The sequence below is a fragment of the Engystomops pustulosus genome, chromosome 3 (genome assembly GCF_040894005.1).
Source record: "Engystomops pustulosus chromosome 3, aEngPut4.maternal, whole genome shotgun sequence".
In the NCBI taxonomy this organism is placed as follows: domain Eukaryota; kingdom Metazoa; phylum Chordata; class Amphibia; order Anura; family Leptodactylidae; genus Engystomops; species Engystomops pustulosus.
Genome location: NC_092413.1, coordinates 107,570,701 through 107,592,939, shown reverse-complemented (window position 1 = coordinate 107,592,939; position 22,239 = coordinate 107,570,701). Strand labels below are relative to the sequence as shown.

The 22,239-nt window shown below is 39.3% G+C and overlaps 1 protein-coding gene across 3 annotated transcripts in view; it reads right to left on the bottom strand.

The window, feature by feature from the left end:
• The window catches only part of HS3ST5 (heparan sulfate-glucosamine 3-sulfotransferase 5), a 169,151-nt gene that overhangs the window by 146,643 nt on the left and 269 nt on the right, over positions 1-22,239 (bottom strand). The window contains exon 1 of one of the 3 annotated variants that reach the window (XM_072141745.1): positions 22,065-22,187. The exons of the other annotated variants lie outside the window; for them this stretch is intronic. The gene's annotated coding sequence lies outside the window, so the exon portion shown is untranslated. Of the gene's footprint in view, positions 1-22,064; positions 22,188-22,239 lie in introns of those variants that run through there. 3 annotated transcript variants of the gene reach the window in all.

Below are 22,239 nucleotides of genomic sequence, written 5' to 3'. Positions count from 1 at the left end.
CCTGGCTGATGTCTACTAAGCCCATATCAATGTTCATACCTATATGTATGACTAAGGTGTAGACTACTAGTTGGCACTTGAAGAATCTATCCTAAGAATACTGCAGCATCCTTGGAAAAAAGACTTAGGCCCCTTCCACACTTGCGTTGCAGATCACGTCAGAGTCTGATCAGGGTGCGATCAGGGTTTGGTCAGTGAAAAACTGACATTTTGCATCAGAGATCAGTTTTTAGACAGAGTTTGTTCAGTGCCTCAGTTTTTCATGCGCGTTTTCAATGCGTTTTTCAAGGGCAGATAACGCCCGTGAAAAGGACTCAGAACTGAGCTCTATCTTTTCTATGGCAATTGATGCGTGAAAAACGCATTGCACTTGCCTGTGTCTCAGAGTGCAATGCATTTTTAATGCATCTCTATAGAGCTGTATGGTGCGTTTTTCACGCGCGTAACTTGCAAAAGTAGAGCATGTCGAGATTTAAACGTGCGTTAAAAAAACGCACGTGTGTGCGTGAAAAAAAATGCAAGTGTGAAAAAGCCCATTGATTACAATGGGTCAGAGTGTAATGCAAGTTCTGCCCGTCAAAAGCACGCGCAGAAAACGCGCGTGAAAACCGCAAGTGTGAAAGGGGCCTTAAGCTACATTCACACTGCCGCAAGGGGGACGTATGTACGGACGATATACGTCCCTCATAGACAGCAATGGGCGCACGGTGAAGTCTTAGCCCTCTTTCACACTTGCGTTTTTCACATGCGTGTTCTGCGTTTGCTTATGATGAGCAGAACTTGCATTGCAGTCTGACCCATTGTAATCAATGGTTTTTGTTCTGACTTGCATTCTTTTTTACACACTTTTTTTTTTTACACGTGTTTAAATCTCAGCATACTCTAATGTTGCAAGTTACACTCGTGAAAAAACGCACCTTACAAGAGATGCATCAAAAACGCATTGCACTCTGAGACACATGCAAGTACAATGCAGTTTTCACGCATCAATTGCCATAGAAAAGATAGACCTCAGTCCTGAGTCTGCAAGTGAAAAACGCATTGAAAATACACTGAAAACACCAAAAAACGTGGGTGAAAAACTGAGACACTTAACAAACTCTGACTGAAAACTTGTTGAACTGTGATGGAAAATGTCAGTTTTTCAGTGACCAAACCCTGATCGCTCCCTGATCAGACTCTGACGTGATCTGCAACGAAAGTGTGGAAGGGGCCTTACTCCCTGACCAAAATATGACCAGACAGTTTTAAACTTGCACAGATTTATCATTCAGTACTAGACACTTCTGATAAATCTGCTGTGTTAACCCCTTTGTGTGCCATAAGAAGACAGCTTATTGGCACATTTTTACTCATATTAATGAATTAGTATCTTATACAGTGAAAATCTTATTCACACCTGTCGGAAGCCAGTGAGCAAGGCTTGGGAGCGCTTAGTAAGCATCTTGTCCTTAGCAAACATGGTGATGACTGAAGCCATATGACACAGATGCACACACCTGCACCAGACTGTCAAGAGACCGAAGAATGCACATTATGCACAGATAATATAGAAGTGCTTATTTGGACAAATGATAAAAATATCCACAATTTCCTGTTTTTTTCACTGTATTATGTTTCATACAGATTACCTATGTATTTAGAAGTTTTCACATCACAAGTATATTTGAGCATTTTTTTGATAACTGCCATTGTGATAAGATTCATTATGTGCCTCAGTACATGTTCATAATGTGCCTGAGGAAATTTGGGGCCCCTGACTAACAAATTTTGTGGGGCCCCCTTAAGTCGCACATGTACTATACATCTCATAATACATCTTACATTCATAATCATACATCTCATGAATTCATTTTCATATATCTAGAACTCAGAAATAATTATAGTACATGCCGCAACCCAATATATTATATATACTCAATCGGGAACAAGCGACACCAAAACTCATCTGTGGTCACAGGAAATTCCTTCCAACCTGTGCTATGTTAATGTGAAAGACACACGAATACAGACATAGCAAAAGCAGCCTGAGGCCGCAGTCACACGTACTGCTAGGTTTCCGTTTATAACGCAACGCTAGCGCACAGGGGGGCGGTCCTAAGCCTGAATGCACATGCGTTTCCAGAGAAACGCATGCATTTCCCTGGAAACACATGTGCATTCGGACACCTAGCAGTACGTGTGACTGCGGCCTGAGTGTGCTTTCCCACATGTTAGTCAGGCTGCATTCACGCGTGGTGTTTGCAGTGAATGCTCCTTACCTATCACATGCATTTCTATGGAAACGCATATGTGAACAGGCCAAGCACCGCCCACATGGGTTTGCCTTGTGTCTCTTGAAACGTTTTAAAGCCAAATGGGTTTCCATGCCAAACAAGTTGTGCTTGTTACCAATTCCATGCGTTTCCTCTGAAACACAGGGGGTCATTTACTAAGGGCACGATTCGCGTTTTCCTGACGTGTTACCCGAATATTTCCCGTGTATTGCCCCGGCATGCACGCGACGGATATCGGGGGTGTGGCCGAACGAAGACCCCACGGATTCGGAGAAACCACCGCATTTAAAAAAAAAAAGGGTCGCGGGACACGCACTTATCTTCACCAAGTATAGGATCCTGAACTCCGGCGGGCCTCGGCGGACTTCAGCGCAGCAGCGACACCTGGTGGACGTCAGAGAAACTGCCTTAGTGAATCGCCGGAAGACCACCGCAGAGAACGCGCGCGCCGGATCGAGAATGGGCTGGGTAAGTAAATCTGTCCCACAGTGTCAATCAGCATAAGGCCCACCCTGTTGCATTGCATAAATGTGATTCACCTCTTCAGTTCATGTCTTTCACCTGTTAAATAAAGATACTTCACCTAAAACCATCTCAAAATTGGTTATGAAGCAGCTCTGCTCTATGTAATTGCACACTTTGGCGACATGCACGCACTCCTCATCCCTCCAGTCTCCATAGGCAGCTGTGGCGCTGTCCATACACTCATTATCAGGGACGGTTTCAGAAAAAGTAGAAAAGCAACCTTTTTATACATTATATCGGCCGCGTGGCCATGTAAGGCTGTGTTCACACATTTCTCTACTGTATGTGCATAATGCTTGCACATTTATACCATGCCGTGTGTTATTGTGTGTTTACAAACAGGTGCACACACACATCCAAACACACTACACATGTACAAATGTTCAAACATCATTCACAGACATTTTGCACACATACATCAGCCTGCTCACTGCGTTTGAGCATATGGAGACTGCAGCACATAAGTCCAATCCTGGTCCCGATGCTGAGCTGCTTGTTGTGTGCAGAGAAGGAGGGGTGAAGCACATGCAGCTTGTTGCAGTTAAGTACAGGAAGATTCCACTAACCTGCACTGGAGCTGCTGAACTCAAGAACTGGCCCACCCTCCCCTCCTGCATAGCAGGTACAATAGTGGCAGGGACCTCTTTGAGGATGGGGAGGCCAGGGGAATAGCCCAGTCGGAATCCCCATCTATATGAGCATTCACTCACACGAGTTGCATTGTGGAGTTGTGGGGCTTCTATAAGGATCTGGTTGCGGGGATTCTATAAGGAAACTCTGTCTTTCTTCCTGCTCTGAACCTGTTACCAGAAGATCCAAGGATACTGGAGGAGATTTTTCATTGGTTTTCCTGGTCTTTTTTGTTGCAAAAAAGTCACATAGAGGGTTTTTGTAATTTTTTGAATGAAAAATCCCAGACACAAGTAGAGTAATCTCCCCCATTCCTCTATCAGGGGAAAAACTTATTCAAGAGCCCTGAAATTGTAAAACTGGCTGGGCCCCTGAATGGATTCTCAGATCTTCCTAAATTTGCATTTAGGATAAATTTAATCTTTCATTTATTTTTTGTTTACCCCCATACATCGCAATGGGCACACAGCGACCAACGGGAGCGTACCGCTCCGTATCGCGTAGATGGCGCCGTGTACCATATATTCCTATGGAGAGGGGTGCTCACCTCCTTTCCCCGCGTGCAGCCGTGTGCCCACCGTGCTAAAGCCGTTTGAATATAGCCTAAGATAGATAGATAGATATGACTGAACATGTATACATTTACAGGTGTTGGTAACTTATCAGAGAATTCAGTCACCTCAGACTCCACAACACAAAAGAAATGTATGAATATATATCTATTGGTAAGGAACTCTGCAATCCTTGAAAAACAGCAGGAAGGCCCTTCCCTGCTGCCCTTAAAGTCCTAATTTAGACTGTGAAAATACTGATGTAAAGGTCACGGATAGCTAAAAATCAGACAAATGATTTTTAGATATGACAGACAGAGTTCAAGAGTGGCCCCTGTCTTAATAGGTATCTGTAAGACTAAAAATGGACATCGCCTACAATGCACAGATACTATCACAAATTTGTCCAGATATAAGAAGCATAGAAACTGTTGTTATACCACAATCTTTATTATATATATCCTTTTTTAAAGAAACATATAAGGCTAAGTTCACATCGCTATCAGTAATTCTATTTTCCTGCTCCCTTAGGGTGAATCCACAAGTTCAGTTTTTCAGATGCAGTTTTTGATGCCCAATGGAGTAAAAGGAGGAGGAGTCGCACCTTTCAATTATTTGTCTCAACCCATTTTTGGCCCCAAAAACTGCATCAGAAAAACTGAACGTGTAGACGCAGTTAGAGGTTTTTGCCGCCTAAAGCGAAGATTTAAATACACATGCTCATGTTTATATCCACACACAAGTTCATATACACATATATTACATGCTCATCCTGGAGGTGGAGGATACAGCTAACTCCAGGACTTCTCACCCGAGGTGCAGCACAGCCACCATCACCCTGCTCCTCCTCCTTCTCTGACCCTACCTGCAGTAATCTGCTGCGGTCACATGGAGGGAGAGGAATATGGAATATGAACAGGGGCAGAATAAGTGGCAGATGTTTGTCCTCACTTCTCCCCTAGATGGCAACTCTCTCTAGTAGCCTGGTCTGTAGAGTATGAAGAAGTCCCTGTCTGGCTTCTGCTATCACACAGGGCTAGTTACCACCAAAGCTCTTCTCTTTAACTACGGACAGGAGAAGGTCACATGACCTTCTTCAGACAGTTAATTGGCTACAAGCTAAAAGGATCTTTACTCCATTATACATGACCTGTGCCAGGTGAGGAGAGCAGCCGGAAGGAGCGATGAGGCAAGATTTTCATCTTGCCCCGTGACAGACGTGGCCCTGCTTGTGAGACAGAAATGTATCATGAGACACTCATTTGACAGATCAGATTCAGATTTCAGAAATCTGATTTTGTAACTACAGATATGTTTGTCAAACAGTACACCTTGCTGTTTGGTTGTAATCTTTGATGACACATACCATGCAAATCTTTTAATACAGTGTGCACTGAAAGGAAATCATTGCTTATACACAATGGCGTATAAGTCATAATTCCTGGCACACGACCATTCCACCACGTGGGTGGGTAAAGGGGGAACATGAAGGGGCAGGAAGAGGGGTAAGGAGTCTTTTAGTATATCTGGCACACAGGGGTGTACCAAGCCTGTCTGCTGCCTGAGGCGAGCCATATAGAGACACGCCCTCCCCCCCCCCCCCGCTCATATATGTAATATTTCAGGGAGTGTCAGGACCAGATCCATCATATTGGTTTGGTGTGAAAATAAAGCAATGCAAAAATGCATACAGAGTACCGCCCTGTAGTATTTAATGCATACAGCATGCCGCCATGTAGTATAAAATGCATACAGAGTACCGCCCTGTAGTATTTAATGCATACAGCATGCCGCCATGTAGTATAAAATGCATACAGCATACCACCATGTAGTATAAAATGCATACAGCATACCGCCATGTAGTATTAAATGCATAGAGCATACCACCATGTAGTATAAAATGCATACAGAATATTGCCATGTGGTATAAAATACATACAGCGTCCCCCCATGTAGTATAAAATGCATACAGAATATTGCCATGTGGTATAAAATACATACAGCGTCCCCCCATGTAGTATAAAATGCATACAGCACCCCCCCCCCCCCATGTAGTATAAAATACATACATCATATTGCTATGTAGTGTAAAATGCATACAGCGTATACGGCATGTAGTAAAAAATACATACAGAATATTGCCATGTAGTGTAAAATACATACAGCGTACCACCATGTAGTATAAAATGTATACAGCATATCGCCATGTAGTATAACATGCATACAGAATATCGCCATGTACTATATAATGCATACAGCATATCGCCATGTAGTATAACATGCATACAGAATATGGCCATGTACTATATAATGCATACAGCATATCGCCATGTAGTATATAATGCATACAGCATATCGCCATGTAGTATATAATGCATACAGCATATCGCCATGTAGTATAAAATACATACAGCATATCGCCACATAGTATAAAATGCATGTAGCGTATCGCCATGTAGAATAAACCGCATACAACGTGCCACCATGTAGTATAAAATGCATACGGAATACATATATACACATATAAACACGTACATATACACATACACATCACATACATATACACATACAAATCACATACATATACACATTACATACACAAATCACATACATGTACACAAACATATACACATACATATATACATTACATACACAAATCACATACATGTACACAAACATATACACATACATATATACATTACATACACACATGACATACATATACACACATATATATATATATATATATATATATATATACATTACATACACACATCACATACATATAAACAGATAAACTTACTTTATTTTCTTTTATTTTCCAGGAAGGTTCTCCAGGAGCGGGGGAGGGGGGGTTCTTGGGCGTACAAGGGGGGGGGGATCCGAGCGGTGGAGGGGGGGGAGCGGAGCGGAGGAGGCCGGGAGCGGAGCAGAGTGGAGGAGAGGGGGAGGACTGAGCGGAGGAGGGGGGGAGGACTGAGCGGAGGAGGGGGGAGGACGGAGCGGAGCATAGCGGAAGAAGCGAAGATGAAAGGGACAGAAGGAGCGGAGCAGAGTGGAGGAGAAGGGGGAGCCGAGCGGAGGAGGGGGAGAGCGGATATGAACGGGACAGAGGGAGCGGAACGGAGCAGAGTGGAGGAAGCGGAGATGAAAGGGACAGAAGGAGCGGAGCAGAGTGGAGGAGAGGGGGGCGGAGCAGAGGAGGGGGAGAGCGGATATGAACGGGACAGAGGGAGCGGAACGGAGCAGAGTGGAGGAGAGGGGGGGAGCGGAGCGGAGCGGAACAGAGCAGAGGGGGTGTCAGCCTGGGATGGTGGTCAGGTGGACGGCAGGACAGGCCGGCGGGCGGCAGCAAGGTCCGGTTGGCGGCAGAACGGGTGGGGGTTCCAGCGGCAGCATAGGCAGACTGGCGGGTGGTAGCATGGACGGCCGGGCGCACAATGCCGCCCCTCGTCCAGCAGGTGGCGCGCCGCCTGAGGCGAGATTCTCAACTCGCCTCATGGCAGGTGCGCCCCTGCTGGCACATCATGCACTGGCACGGGAGAATTATGACTGGTGCATGATACACCCAGTTCTGATACATTCCCTCAAATGTCTTTCTCTAGACTGTGACTCTAAATCACAAACAGTTGCCTTAAAAGAACAGTCACCTCATATACACAACAAACATATGCCAAAAAGGAATCTTCAAGTGTGGTATTTCTACAGAATATGCACTGAGGACCATAGATGCTTTGTGAATTCATCCTTCAAGGGGTTTTCCCACAAAACAAGTTAGGCGCTCGGCATTCTCCGCAAGCTCCATCGAGATGCCATGCGCGGCTGTCTGCTCCACTCATCTCGGGGAGCAGCGAGGGGTCCAATGGAGGTACCTCGGGCCCATCGGACCCCTCATTCTCGTGTCCTGGGAAAACCCCTTAAAGGAGTTTAGAACCTTTTAGAACAATTGTATGTTAAACATGTCATAGTCTATTTTAAACTTTGTAAACCTATTAGCAAAACTGTACAGCAGAATAAGACATTTTTCTTTATTTGGAAGCCAAAGGCAAGAGAGAAATTCAATTAGTGAGAAGTTGCAACATATGAAGCCATAACTCCCAGTTATATTCTGCAGCATCTCTAAGGGTATCGCTAATATGCAGCTAAATAAGGAAAGATAGAGGTTGCATCATCTCTAAAAGACTTTTTAAGCCAAGTTGCCAATATATTTAGAAATATTTCTCTGGTTGGGTAGCTGTGTCATCATCCTCCATGATCTGACACTGACATTATGTATCACATTAGAAGATGATGACATACCGTAGATGACAATTAGCAATGTGCTGTGTAGTATATTAAGTAAGCCCTTGGAGGTGAAATCTAATAAGCACAGATGCTAGAACTGTACATATAAATAAGATGCTAATGCAATTGTTGTCCTAAATTTGCTTCATCAAAGTAATTGGAAAGGAAGAGACTACTTCACGATAATTCCATAAGAGTTTGATCTTGTAGAGTTTCTTCCACTAAATAAGATGTTAGCGATCTTTTTAAAGCTAATTACTGTAGCGGACAAAGTAGATGTACAGCTTAAGCTCTGTACCTAGGTCTATCATTTCAGCCTTTATAGAAGGTTTTTGACATTAGTGACCATAGCAATAATAATTGCCTGGCGACGGCTGCAGAAGAAAGCAGTCTAAACACGTCTGCATTTCATGCTGTACTTCTGACATTGCTATTATAATAGTTTATTGTTCCATTTTACAGTACATGTTCCTTTTTGTGTTAATATGTGTTGATCTATGTTTTCTACAATAATATGGTTGTAACAATAACAAAAGAGAACAAACCCAGATCTGTAGCTCATTGTTCTGTTCAGTGGGTGACCCCAAGATGTGCAGCTCAGCTTCAATGCACTTCTAGGTCATATAGTCAAAAGCTGGAACCTCAAAATTTTGTGCGCACCCCCACCCTTATTTTAACAGATGCTGCAAAACCTAATTATACACAATTCAGCTGCTGCAGAACCTCATTATACACACATGATCTTCTACAGAACCTCATAACTATAACCTCCGCTGCCCTAGAAGCTAATAGTACATTTAATGCTGATGAACACAGGAATTTTTTGTGGAAATTCTGAAGATTTTTACTCCTTAATCTCATCCGTAGATGTTGGATCCTGACCAGTCAAAAAGCATTAGCTCACAACATGGCTAATAGTTTCCGTTATCTTCTTTTGTTATAGAAGAGAATAAAGGAAACTGTGTAGATGCTCCATTCCCCATAGTGTTACATGTATGGGGCTTTCTTCTGTCTTCCTTACTTTGTTTTTAGCATCTCTATTTTTATACTTTAATTAATGTCTGATTGAAACTAAGTTCACAACAGCACTTTTTTCTGCAATGCGCATATTTTTTATTTTTGTTGATATAAACAATGAAACAGGAGATGGAGAGGTTAACTGGGCCTTACATATTTAAATACCATTCTATATATATCTAATAAATAATGTCTCTATATGACCTATACAAAAATAAATGACCTACTCTATTCAATTATATGATCATACATACAGAGAAATATACACACCCATATTATTACAAAAACACATTTATGAATACAAATATACAAATATATAAACATACACACATAAATGCAGAAATATGCACTCACACTTATATGCCAGGAACATGCACATACACAGGTTATATACTGCATGTCCATTTATTTATTTCACACACACATGCATACACACATGACTCACATATATTAAACCACAGTGAACCACAAACAAGTTTCAGGTAGACAGAGGGTTAAACACCTGGTTCTGCTTCCTCTTCCTGTTCACTTTGAGCCTGGCATTTGCAAGTTGCAAGCCCCTCCCATTGCGGGTGCTGGATGTCATCATAGTGAAGCACCACTGCACGGCATATAAAAATCAAAGAGGACCGAGTGAATTCAGAATCTACCCACAGGTGATTTGATAGTTTTGCTGCAGTTTGCAGTTTGTACTGTGTTTTACCATCTCACAGTACAATGAGCAGTTTTGCAGCATTTTATGATAAAACTGTTGCACAACCGAAACTAGATTTCCACCTTAGGAAGACGTAATACTGTATGGATTGCTACTATACACTTCAGGAAGCTTATGGCTTTAGCTGTTTAAGGGGAACTTCAAATCTTCGAGTATTGAAATCTCACATTTCACAAGATATTGTCATAGCTAGACTCCATTTTTAATTAAGTGGGCGTTAAAAGAGAATAAGTGATACAAACCCTTCACCTGCATCTGTAAAGAAACCTGATGAAACAATGCTGCAATGTGCCTTATGTGCTGATATGAAAAAGGGAACAATATTTTGAACTTTTGACTTTCGGGTTCCATATCTTCCATTCTCTACAGCTTTCAGCCTGAGACTACCGTCATGTTATAGACTGATAGATTCTATCAGACCCATTTATACCTATAGCCTGGTCTACTGACCTTCATCTCATCACTCTAGAGATTTCCAATACTCTGTCAATTTTTATTAAAAAAAACTTGAGTCAAAGCTTCTTATGACAATATAGAAGTCAAGGCTTCTTTACCCTTTTTCAAGCCACAGTTCTTGTGTAATATGCATCACGTGTTTCTTGTATGGAAATCTGTCTTCTCACTATTACAATGCATATGATTCACCTCAACTGAGAGGCATGTTGCACAAGAACTTATAGCCCTTGTGATGAACCGACTTTTGACTCCAATATTTTGCCTGGGTGTCCACCTCTTGGCATTGAAATTGGCGAGCAGACTTCTTTTCATATTCTTACAACTGTCAATGGTCAAGACAATCACATGATCCAGTTTGGCGATTTTTTTTGATCGGAGACCAAGAGCTGGATGATGCTGTTTCTCTTTTTTTAGACATTTTCTTCATGGCTGCTCCTAGATTCAAACCACTGATCTTTTTCTTGGCAATCAACCTCATAACACACTGAGCTACTGTAGAATGTGTGAACAAGTTCTAACTTGTAGTATACACAAAGAAAAAGATTGAGCCAGGAACCGGAGAAAAACAGTAAAAATGATAAAAAATAGTAAGCTAGATAGTTGTCTAATTTATATATGAGACTGCCAAGATGATTATCCATAAATGAGGGTCTCACGTTCAAAGTTGTAGAAGATGGTGAGATATGGGGCCAAAGCCAAAAGTTCAAAACATTTTTACCTTTTTGCTCATCAGTGTAAATAAACCTAGAAAACAATAATATGATTTGTAAAATGCAGCAGATTATCATGGCGCTATATAAAATAAAGATTTATTATTATAGGTCATTTGTCAATGACAAAGGAAGAGTATTTTTCGTAACAGCAAATATCATGAATCTTGTGACCGCAGAACATATGGAAGGGAGAAGAAAACGTGTATGCAATGGTGGTCTGAAGACTTAGTGCCACAGTGTTAGCTTAGTACAGTGACTCCTCATAACTCAGCATGACGGATTATTATGACCTTCAATGAAAGTCACTCATTTTATATATTTGTCCAGGTGACAGACTGAAAAACATATTGTACTTTGTTTTTTCATTAGCTCAAAAAGTCATGGTTTTGAGACGACAATTTAATAGTGTTGATGAAATTGGTTTCAAGTAGAACAAACATGTTTCGAATAGATATAGATTGAAAATTTGTTAACATACACAAAAAAGTTCAGTCAGTAAGAAGGTTTAGTGGTTTAAAAACTGCTGGATGTAATGTGGATGTAATGCGCATTCTTGGAAAAGACAGGAAGAGTAGGCAGACATTGGGCCCTAATGCTTAGTCCAATACCCAGCTTTCCCAACCTGATTGTCTTGCGAACCTAGTGGTAGGGGCAGGGCCTGCACCAGCACTAGGCATTCCTGGGCAAGCACCGTTGCCCTATGCTGATGGGGGGGGCTCCACATACCGCGGTACATAAGGAATTCATGGGTGGTGAGGGGGGGGGGCTTTATATAAAATAACGATGTGGGGGCTGTTTGGTATAATAAACTAGGGAATATTTTAGGAAACAGGAGACTGTTTTAGTTTCTGAATTTTTAATGCCGCCACATGTGTTCACTGCAAAGGGGCTCACTGAGGCTCTGTCGCCCAGGGGCCCTACAACACCTGGAGCCGACCCTGGGTAAGGGATAACTAGGGGACATTCCTTCCCTGCACCAAAGTGCAAAACACAAAGACAGGAGAAGACCCTACAAAAAAATAAGATGATTCAGCAAAGTTGAACTAAAACAAAGAGGACAAAAAAATGTGCTGAAAAACAAGCTTATACTCAAGTCTATCAAAAACTAAAGTCAATACTTACCTTTCCTATGCTCTCCACAGGTCCTCTTCTTTCTTCCAGCTACAGGTCCATGCTGGCAGGCACACACTCTTGGATGTGAGCAGACGGCTGACATCATAGCCTGTGTGCCGCCAGCAAGCACAGACCTGCCGCTGAATGAAAGAAGAGGATTTGCGATGGGGTGTCGGAAAGGAAAGTAGTGAGTTTATTTTTTTTATGTGATGGGTTGGGGGCATGACTTGTCTATATACTCGGGGCATGGGCCGGCTTGCTAGCTATATACTAAGCAAGGGTTGTGACAAATGCATTTCCCTATGCTTATACTCCAGTCAAAAGGTTTTCCCAGTTTTTGGTGATAAAATTAGTTGCCTTGGCTTATATTTGGGTTGGCTTATACTCGAGTATATATGGTAACCTTTTGATATAGAGCTTGCTGAAAAATTACTGTAGCAGGCACTACTATAGAAGTTAAATGTAATATCTGTGTTCCGGCCCCAAACAGTGATTGGGTCAGAACTCTTATCTGGACAAAACAGAGAAGCCAAGGAACAATGTAATTAGAGAGGGAACCTGATTATAACAGTGGGTTAACTATTGATGACCTAGAGCCAAGCTACAGGAGAGTGCTTGGTGTGGTCCTAATCAATCACCTAAACCCAACTTAGCTGTGTGGTAACACAGACAGTTTTCCAGAAAAACACAAAGACATATTCAGCACCTCCTCAGCTGCACTACTTATACAAGATTGATGTCGCTAGCACAGATGTGGAAACTACTGCTACCAATCAGATTGCTACATTAATCCTATGTGAAATCTTTTATCTGACTGGTTACTTTTGGTCTTGCAATTTTTAATAAGTTTTCCCTGCCTAACAGTATCTACCAAAACAACTCAATAGAAGATACGATCTTACCTAAACAACCAGTCAGATCTCAGTTTTTAAATTGCATTATCAATGAAAGGCTAATAACTTCATTATCTGCATGTTCAACCACTCTCCATTCAGGTCTATGGAAATGCCCAAACAGCTATAGACTCAGCTATTTCGGTCACATACTTGAACATAGAGTGTCCACACATGCACAGCAAAATCTGCATTAGGCCCTGCCACTGCATTGGGCTGGGACCCTCATCTATCATGTATTTAAGATATATTCTGGGACTATATAATAAATAATATCTATGAGAATAGCCCTTAAGTGACATTGAGGGACTCTGAAGCAAAACCTCTTCCACATCTTCAATGTGATGATCTTCGCATCCTATAGCAAAGAGTTCTAGTTAAAACCTGAAATAAAGCTGATGCAGAGACAATCCGTATGTCATTAATGGACTATTTTAGATTTTGCACACCGCATGCATCACTTCAGGCATTAAATCTTTACATCTGAACTGTGCATTTTCTATACATGCTATAAATGTATCCAGAGAGGAATAAAGAATCAGATTAATTCCCAATACCCAGTTCACTGCCCCAGATGACTTTATTCCATTGCAATGAATCTGAATCCCCTCTAGCTCTATGGCCTAGATTCATCAAAGAGATAAATATTTAAACTATGCTATATTGTATCTTAGTTTCTAAAACCGGCTTCTCTTACCACTTACACCTCGCCAAGAATACGAAATCACATACATAAATAGTAAACCAAACACTATGCACAATTTAAGTCACACTTCAGCATTTATTATCATAATTAGTTGTCGAGCAAATATTACACATACAACACTAATATTGTAAACTATTGCATTAAATTAAACTTATACAATAAATTATTACAGAGGTATTCTAGGAATGTGTGCAAAAAATACCCATAGCAATCAATCAGATTATGTCATCTTTATTGGTAAGATCAGAGACATTATTTATAGCTGCTGGTCCCCAATGCAAATTCTGTACCAAGGCTTTTCACTCTAATATATGGCTTATGGTACAACTTTCCTCATATAGGAAGGTGACACCTTATAGTCCTTAAATCCTTACACTCTAGGACCTGATTGTGACAGCAACTTCTGCACTCCCTAAAGTTAGCTCCCAATGTGTGTTTCTCCAATTATTTTGTATCATACAATCAATGGAGCTCATAAGGCTTAATGACCGATGCTTGCCCAGGGATCCATGTTGTCAGCCTGGGCGATTGGGATCCCACAGAGCAGACAAAATAATGAGACCACCCCAGTTATTTCATGGAGGAGCCAATAGCAACTGTTTCAGGAAATTAATGTTAAAGGGGTATACCCATTTTGGTAAATTTATGCTATTGTTTATATGATGAAAAGTTATACAATTTTTCAATATACCTTCTGTATCAATTCCTCACTGTTTTCTAGATCTCTACTGTCCTTCCTTACTAGGTTTGTTTACTTTCAGTGGATAGAAGTCTGTCCATTGTCACACAGGTGCGCGGCTCGTTATATAACACAGCCCTGATTACTCTCTGTGATACAGTGATACTGCACATGTGTGACCATGGTCAGATGATTACTATCCACTGGAGGTAAACATAGAAGCTAGATTTCGAGATCTAGAAAACCATGAGGAATTGATATAGAAAGTATATTGGAAAATTGCATAACTTCTCATTATACAAACAGTAACATTTATTTGTTGAAAAGGGTATATTCCTTTCTAATATACTTTCTGTATCAATTCTTCAGTTTTCTAGATTTCTGTTTGCAGTCGTTCTATAGAAAGCTTCTATACTGCCAATGGATAGAAATTGATAGAAATATGTTCTTGGTCACACTGGTGTTCGGTTCATTAGCATCACTGGGTGGGGTTCTTCCACTGGAAGGAAATGTAGAAACTCTCTACAAAAGTACAGCAGGCTAAGAGATCTAGAAAACAGTGAGAAATTATTACTGAAACTATATTGGCAAATTTTATAACATTTAATTATACAAACAATGTATATAAACATATATTTTCTGAAATGAGAACACTACTTTAAGCAACCCAGCTACTGCTAACAATTATCCTGATAAAACAGAATTGACAAAAGTAGAAGCCACTCAAAGCTGCTGGACAGCTATGCAGCCGAATTGACAGACTCTTATCGAAAAATGTGCTCACACTCATATGCAGTGAACTTTTTAATAAAGGTGAAAGCATGATCTATCCTAGAAGTGCTCATGTAATTTAATTTATATTGTGAAGACCTGAGTTGTGATGGTAGACAAGGGAACACATGTTCAGCAATGAGGCATCTAGTGAAGTTAATATTTCCAAATTGAAAACTCTATAAGTTCCATCATATTTGTGATAGCCAAGGTCTATAGATAAGAGGGATTCATCAGGTCTCTATTTATCTGAGGGGTGGTAAGTGGAAAATTGCTGTGGCTCAAAAAGAAATCAAATGCATGAGGCTTTTGTATATGGCAACACCCAAGGGTCTCAGTGAAAATACATCTTTTATTCCTTTTCAATAAGTATTTATTTAAAATTAATTTTCTGCTGTCTGTTTATTGGTTTGTATCATGTACTTTTATGGTATTTTTTAAGTTTACAAATTAATTTTTTTGGTCTTTAAGCCTAACGGGGGGTGGGGGGGATTGATTTTATCCTGTCAAGTCTGCATGACAATATGATTTTATTGCCTTTGTGTTTTATATAGATATTTAAATCTTCTCCATTTCCTTCATCTCGGGGAGTGACAAGGGGTCCAAAGGAGGTACCTCAGACCCCATCGAACCCCCGTTCTTGTGATCTGTGGGGTTCTCATCAGTGAGACTCCCAACAGTCGGTAAGTTAGACCCTATCCTGTGATAGGTCCAAACTTGTTTGGTGGGAAAATCCCTTTAAGTGAATATACTTTGTTCTCTTTAATTTTAATTTCCAGTGTAGAAAATATTAATTATGCACTTTATAACCTATTGAAATTATTTTTATTAAATGCATCACATTTTTGTAATTTTTGTATTCTGCATGGTGTTTAAGTATGATTTTTGTGTATCAGATTTACCATGGTGGTTCAACAATTTGATAAATGTTACAACTGATTAATATCTGAAAGAAATGTTCCCCTTTAACTAAACATTTTTTTTTGTATTATGAAGGGACTGGAAAGGATTTCTGTCTAAATCTGCAACTTTTTAAAAAGTCACATTTCATAAATCAATCAGTCTGCCACATCTGGATTTACATGATAAATCTGTAAATTGTCTGAATTGAAAAGTGGAGTGGGTTGGCTCAAAAAGTTGCAAAGTCAGCAGATGCAACATTCTGAAGATAGAAAACTGCCGTATTGTAATAATTCATCCTACTATGAACAAGGAAAGGAGAGAAGTGGTTAAGTAGTTAGGTGTCCTCCAACCTGCAAATAGAAGATGCCAAAATCACAGAGACTGGTGAGTAACGCTGCTAGATTTGTAAATTTCAATCTCTTATAAGCTGTCAATCCTGTCCATAAAATGGTCAGAGAGGTAGGGTCAGATGATCTTAACTTTCCATGACCAGTCTTCCTTCCAGGACCTTAAAATAGTATTCATGAATGGACAGTTATAGATCACATGACCCTCCAGAAATGTCTGGATGACATGGTAAAAACATTTCTGAACATTTGATGAATGTGGTTCAGAACATTTAATAAATGGATATTGCTAAGTTACCTAATATACAAAATAAAGTAAAGTTGCCTAGCCCATTAAGCAAGCAAATATTTATTTATTGTAGTAGTTCTGCTTTTGCTGTCCAACACATGCAGTAAATCCTTGGAGATGTGAAGGAGCAGGTGAATGGGAAGTATAAATGTCTTAATGTGTCTTTTGTTGGACCCAGAGATACACTTTTTCACAACTATGAATCTCTTGATTGCTCTCACACAGCCATAAGGTTAATTCACAAAATTCTGTCTTCCTCCACATGTTACTAGTGGGTGTACATTAGCTTACAGAATACCAGGTCCACAGAAAGCAACAATAAATTTCATTACAAGATTGATGAAACTGTCAAAAAATAAAACCCTACCCATAAAAACCTATCACACTGAAGTTTTCATTTCTCAATGTATGCTTGAAAAATTACAGCTGCTCTATGGTTGGTAAAAAAAAGTTTTATGCTTTATGTGTTGGACATTTGGAGGTTTATATAAAAGTTATGTTATGAGGTAATCAGCATCAAATTTCAGACCCAAAACTGAAATGGTGTTTCAAAATGAACAGTCAATTCAAAAGTCATTTCAAAACCTACGTATTTCATAATTCATATACTCTACATAATGTTTTACAATTCATCAGTAAAACTAAACTACTCTCAAATTAACCATATTTTAATTTTAACTGCAAATAAGAGAATTGGCTGCACGTAGAGTTTCTATGGATTCTGCTACTGAAGGTCAGTTCTAAGTGTTAGGAATCATCATTTCTGCAATGATAAGTGGAAAACTTTTTCCATGAAATGAGATGACTAATGCAAGGCAGGATCAGGGGCATTTTGCTCATTGAAGCAAGAGGTGACATAGTGATGTTTTGTGTGTTATGGATACAGTCAGGTGGAATGGTGACCTCTTTAGAGGTAGCACAGAAGCAATTATAAATTGCAGATTAATAGATCATCTTGATAGCAGTTCACCTCTTCATTAACTCCACATGCCAAAACATACAAAAATCTTGCCAATTTACCCAAGGTAGATGGAGAAGTGATCGGATTTCAATTTACTAGAAACTTGAACACAATAGTAGGAAAAAGGTTATCTTTCCAGCAACTTCCACAAAAATCATATTATGTGCCTGTAAATTGGCTCATAATATTTTATTACATTATGTAGGTTGCAGGAGATTAATTATTTTATGTGTATATCTATTAATACAGCTATATATGATTATTTATTTGTTAAAGCTTGAAAGCTATTCCAAATATAACCCAATAGGATGCAATAGGCAACTATATAGGAAAACCTCTCTTTAAAGCAAACCAGGAGTGTGAATTTTAGCTGGTGTCAGGTTTCAATAGTCTATGCCTTTGTCGGTTTTAAAAATGGCTTTGTCAGTATTCTGAATCATTTTCATAGTTTACATAAGTTTAATTAACTTTACCTGGCTCCCTGCCAGAAGCATGTGATGAGTCCCTGGGGAAGGGCAGCTGCAGCCTGTTTGTGTCTGTGTCATCTTATGTTACCATGATTATTCTCCCTCTACACCACATCATCCCCCTCCCTCCCCTGTCTGCTCAATGCTCATGACAAGAAGTGTGCATGGGTAAGGGAGCGTCAAGTGTGGGGGAGAGAATACTGACACAGGTACACACAGGCTACAGCTGCTCCTCCCCGGGACTTAGCATATGCTGCTGACAGTGAGCCAGATAATGTAAATTAAACTTATATAAATTACCGAAATGATTCAGAATGCTGACAAAGGCATTTTTAAAATCAGCTTAGCATTGGCTATTGGGATATGCCACCAGCAAAAAAGACGATTTTAATAATGTTTTTTGGTGGTCATCTCAGAAAGGTTTCCTGTACATATACAGGCCGTTCCTCCCTCAGAGTTATTGGGGTCTCTATCTGAAAAGGGCTGTGAAATATGCTGTTATATACAATGTATGAAGTGTAGCAGAAAGGGTTAAATGACTAACTATGAACCTCCTTTTTGCCTATTCTATTTTCCCATTGAGTTTAATGACTGACTGCACATGAGCTTCCACTTCTTACAAATATCAGGGGTGGTTATGCTTATTCTTCGGATCACTGGGGAGATCACAGATGTCCACTGATCTGACTCAAGTGGATATTCTATATAAATCTGAGGTGGTAACTTTTACCGTTCTGGATTTGTATTTGAGTGTATGCTACCTATTCTAGTGAGGTACAGTATGTAAAGCTGCATCTACACATTGCTTTCAAGCTATAAAATATTTTCAGCATTATACATGCAATATTTGTTTGAAGTTCTTCCCGACTATATTATATCGTAACCAGAAAACTCTATACATGTAATGCATGTAATATATGCATTAAACCCAAACAGCATTTGCAGTAAGTAGTCTCTCCAGACATTATTGATCTTGTAAACAATGTATACTGTATGTCATGCAATTGCAAAGTCATTTTTAACAACATATGTAGATGTGCTCTGTCTTTCCTCTGTATAATAAATGTAAATAGCCTTACCCACCCGATTTACAATATACAGATGGAAATATTAATGCCATAAATATCTGAAGTATTGAGAAGGATTATGGTACACACAATAGTTAAATAACTTTCCCTAGACCTATATCAGCACATCCTATGATGAGTTTATTAAATATTTAGCCTGTTATAAAGGCCATTATTTTATACACATCATCACTTAATTCCCCTTTTCATAAATAGCCAAGTTTTTAATCCAATACTTCACCATCTGTAACCCACCGCAAAATCATCACAAAGCAAAGGAAATCTCAATATTTCCAATGCAATATATTTAGTTTTTTGTTCTCAAAGGCCGAGTGAGACTTATTTCACAAGCAGCATAGCCAATATTAGATAATGGGTAATAAATACTATATTTATACATTCTAGAATATTATTGAGCTAATGCTTTTAAAGGAGCATACGACTATTAATTCTTATTACTATTACATGGTATCATTTTATCTTCAGTAAATTACTAGAAATCATTCACTGACAAATGGCACCTGACAGATGCACTTTCACCTAATGATTATTTTATGCATACTGTACTGCCATCTGGGTCTAGCTCACAAAAATATATGTACAGTACAATACAACACATTTGTCTATAGAGAAATATACATCATGTTAAAGCTTTAGAACATCTGGTTAGCAGCATTCTGTCCAGACTCAATAGTAGATTTTCCTCTCCTACACAAATGATACAGTGCACAGCACCCATAAGCACTCCAGGCAAATCAATAGGAAAAGAAAACCCAGTTACCATTAACACAGTCATTTTCACATATTAGAGACTTGAAATGACAATATTTTTTGCAATGTTTTCAGAATTTATTATATATATAGCAGTGCTGTAACAGCTGGTTCTCATAACTATCTGTTGACAGATAACTTGTTACCCAGCACTGATGGGGGGGGGGGGGGGGGGCTATAGATGATAAATTGTGATACTACTAAATTGTGATAGCACATCAACAAAGAAGCACTTCTACATGTCCTGCATATACTATATATATATATATATATATATATATATATATATATATATATATATATATATATATATATATATATATATAGAAATTATATATATATTAGAAATTCTTATCTTGTGTTATATTGTGCTATATTTTTATTTATTCAATTCAGTTCCATAAAGAGGAAACCACTAGTCAATTGCTTAGAAAATATGGACCTTCTTTCTCTTTCCAATATATGGCCACTAGATAAAAAAGAAAAAAGGACTCATAGTTGTTCAGATAAGCTTCTACTTGTTCAGTTACCTCTACTGTTTGTGCAATATGTCCATTAAAATAAAAAAATTCTACATGTGAATTTTCCAACTCTGCCTATAAATTGGACAATATTTTTCATTATATAAATCACAAAATATGTAAACTTCACTACATGACATTAATTTTCAATAACAGATTTAACTAAATCCACAACCAAGATGGAATGACTCACACTTGACTCATTCTGTTTAATATACACTGCGTATCACACATATAGACGAAATGGCATCTGGTTCAGCCAAAACACAACCCTATTTCCAGCTTCCAACAAACAGAATAATTAAAGTGGGCTCAGACATGGTAGCAGTGTAAAATCCTTTCCTATATTAACAAACTATAGTTCTAATTGTATCAGTCAGCATAATATATGCTACCAAGACACCTCCAGAAGGAACTATAAATCATATAGTCACTTGTGCAGTCCCTGCAGGCACCTGAACACCTGATTTCTACTTATGCCAGGCATCTAGTTGTGAACTGTGCTGTAGCTACTGGATTTATAAATACTTACATCCTGCTCTGTCTTAATACTAGTGACATGTAACTGCATTTCTATATTCAATACCATCTGGCTATCATAAGACAGGTAAATGGCAAAGGACATCACAACATGCCAGTCCCAATATATCTGCATCTCCTGTGCTAAATATACTGACTTTCCAAAGTGCATATATAAGAGTTATCACTTTTCAGTACACGACCATGATGCACCTACTGCAAATCCTCTTGGAGAGGACCACCCTTAAAGGTATTGTTCTACATGGGTCGTTTTCTTTAAGAAAATGGTTGGTATTTGCAATTTATAAAGTAACTGGAAATCTGGTTTGGATAAGGGATAGTCTTATCATAGAGGTGGTCTTTCCATTGTGAGGTTTTTGTCAATTAAAATACATCTTCACTTATACACACAAGTCCTATTTCTCTATCTGCATATATCACCTCTGCACCGTATGTAGTACTCTGTTAACCCTTTGCATGCAGGATAAATTCATCTCATCATATCCCTTTACTCAACAACAATTTGTCATAGAAAAGGTCGTTTAGAGAATTTCAAATATTCTGACTCAAAACTGTAACTTTCATAAAACCCATGATATCAGATAATGGACAGCACTGGTAAAGTGACAGCACATAAGGAGGCTATGCCAAAATATTAACACGTCCTTGTTAGCAGCAATGAAACATTGCATCCGTGTTCTACTTATAAACACATATAATAAACAAACAGAAAGTGTACAATATAGTTAGTCACTAATATTAGGGTAACACAGCTCATGACATATCACTTACCACATTCACATTGCAGTAAGCTGCATATCTATCATCTATCTGTCACTTTATTGCAAGAAGAGAAAGAAAATGACATGAGTATAATAATCAGATTTCACCTGCCAAGTCCTAAGTGACAGTGATGCCCAAGCTGGTGGAGCTGATGTTGGCACAGTAACAATCCAAGGTACTCTGCCTCAGCTCAGGCATGCTACAGCATGGAATGAAGTGTATCCTTTTTGTATGATGTAAACTTCCAAAGTGCAGGCGCCTAGGATGGTACATGTGAAGAGG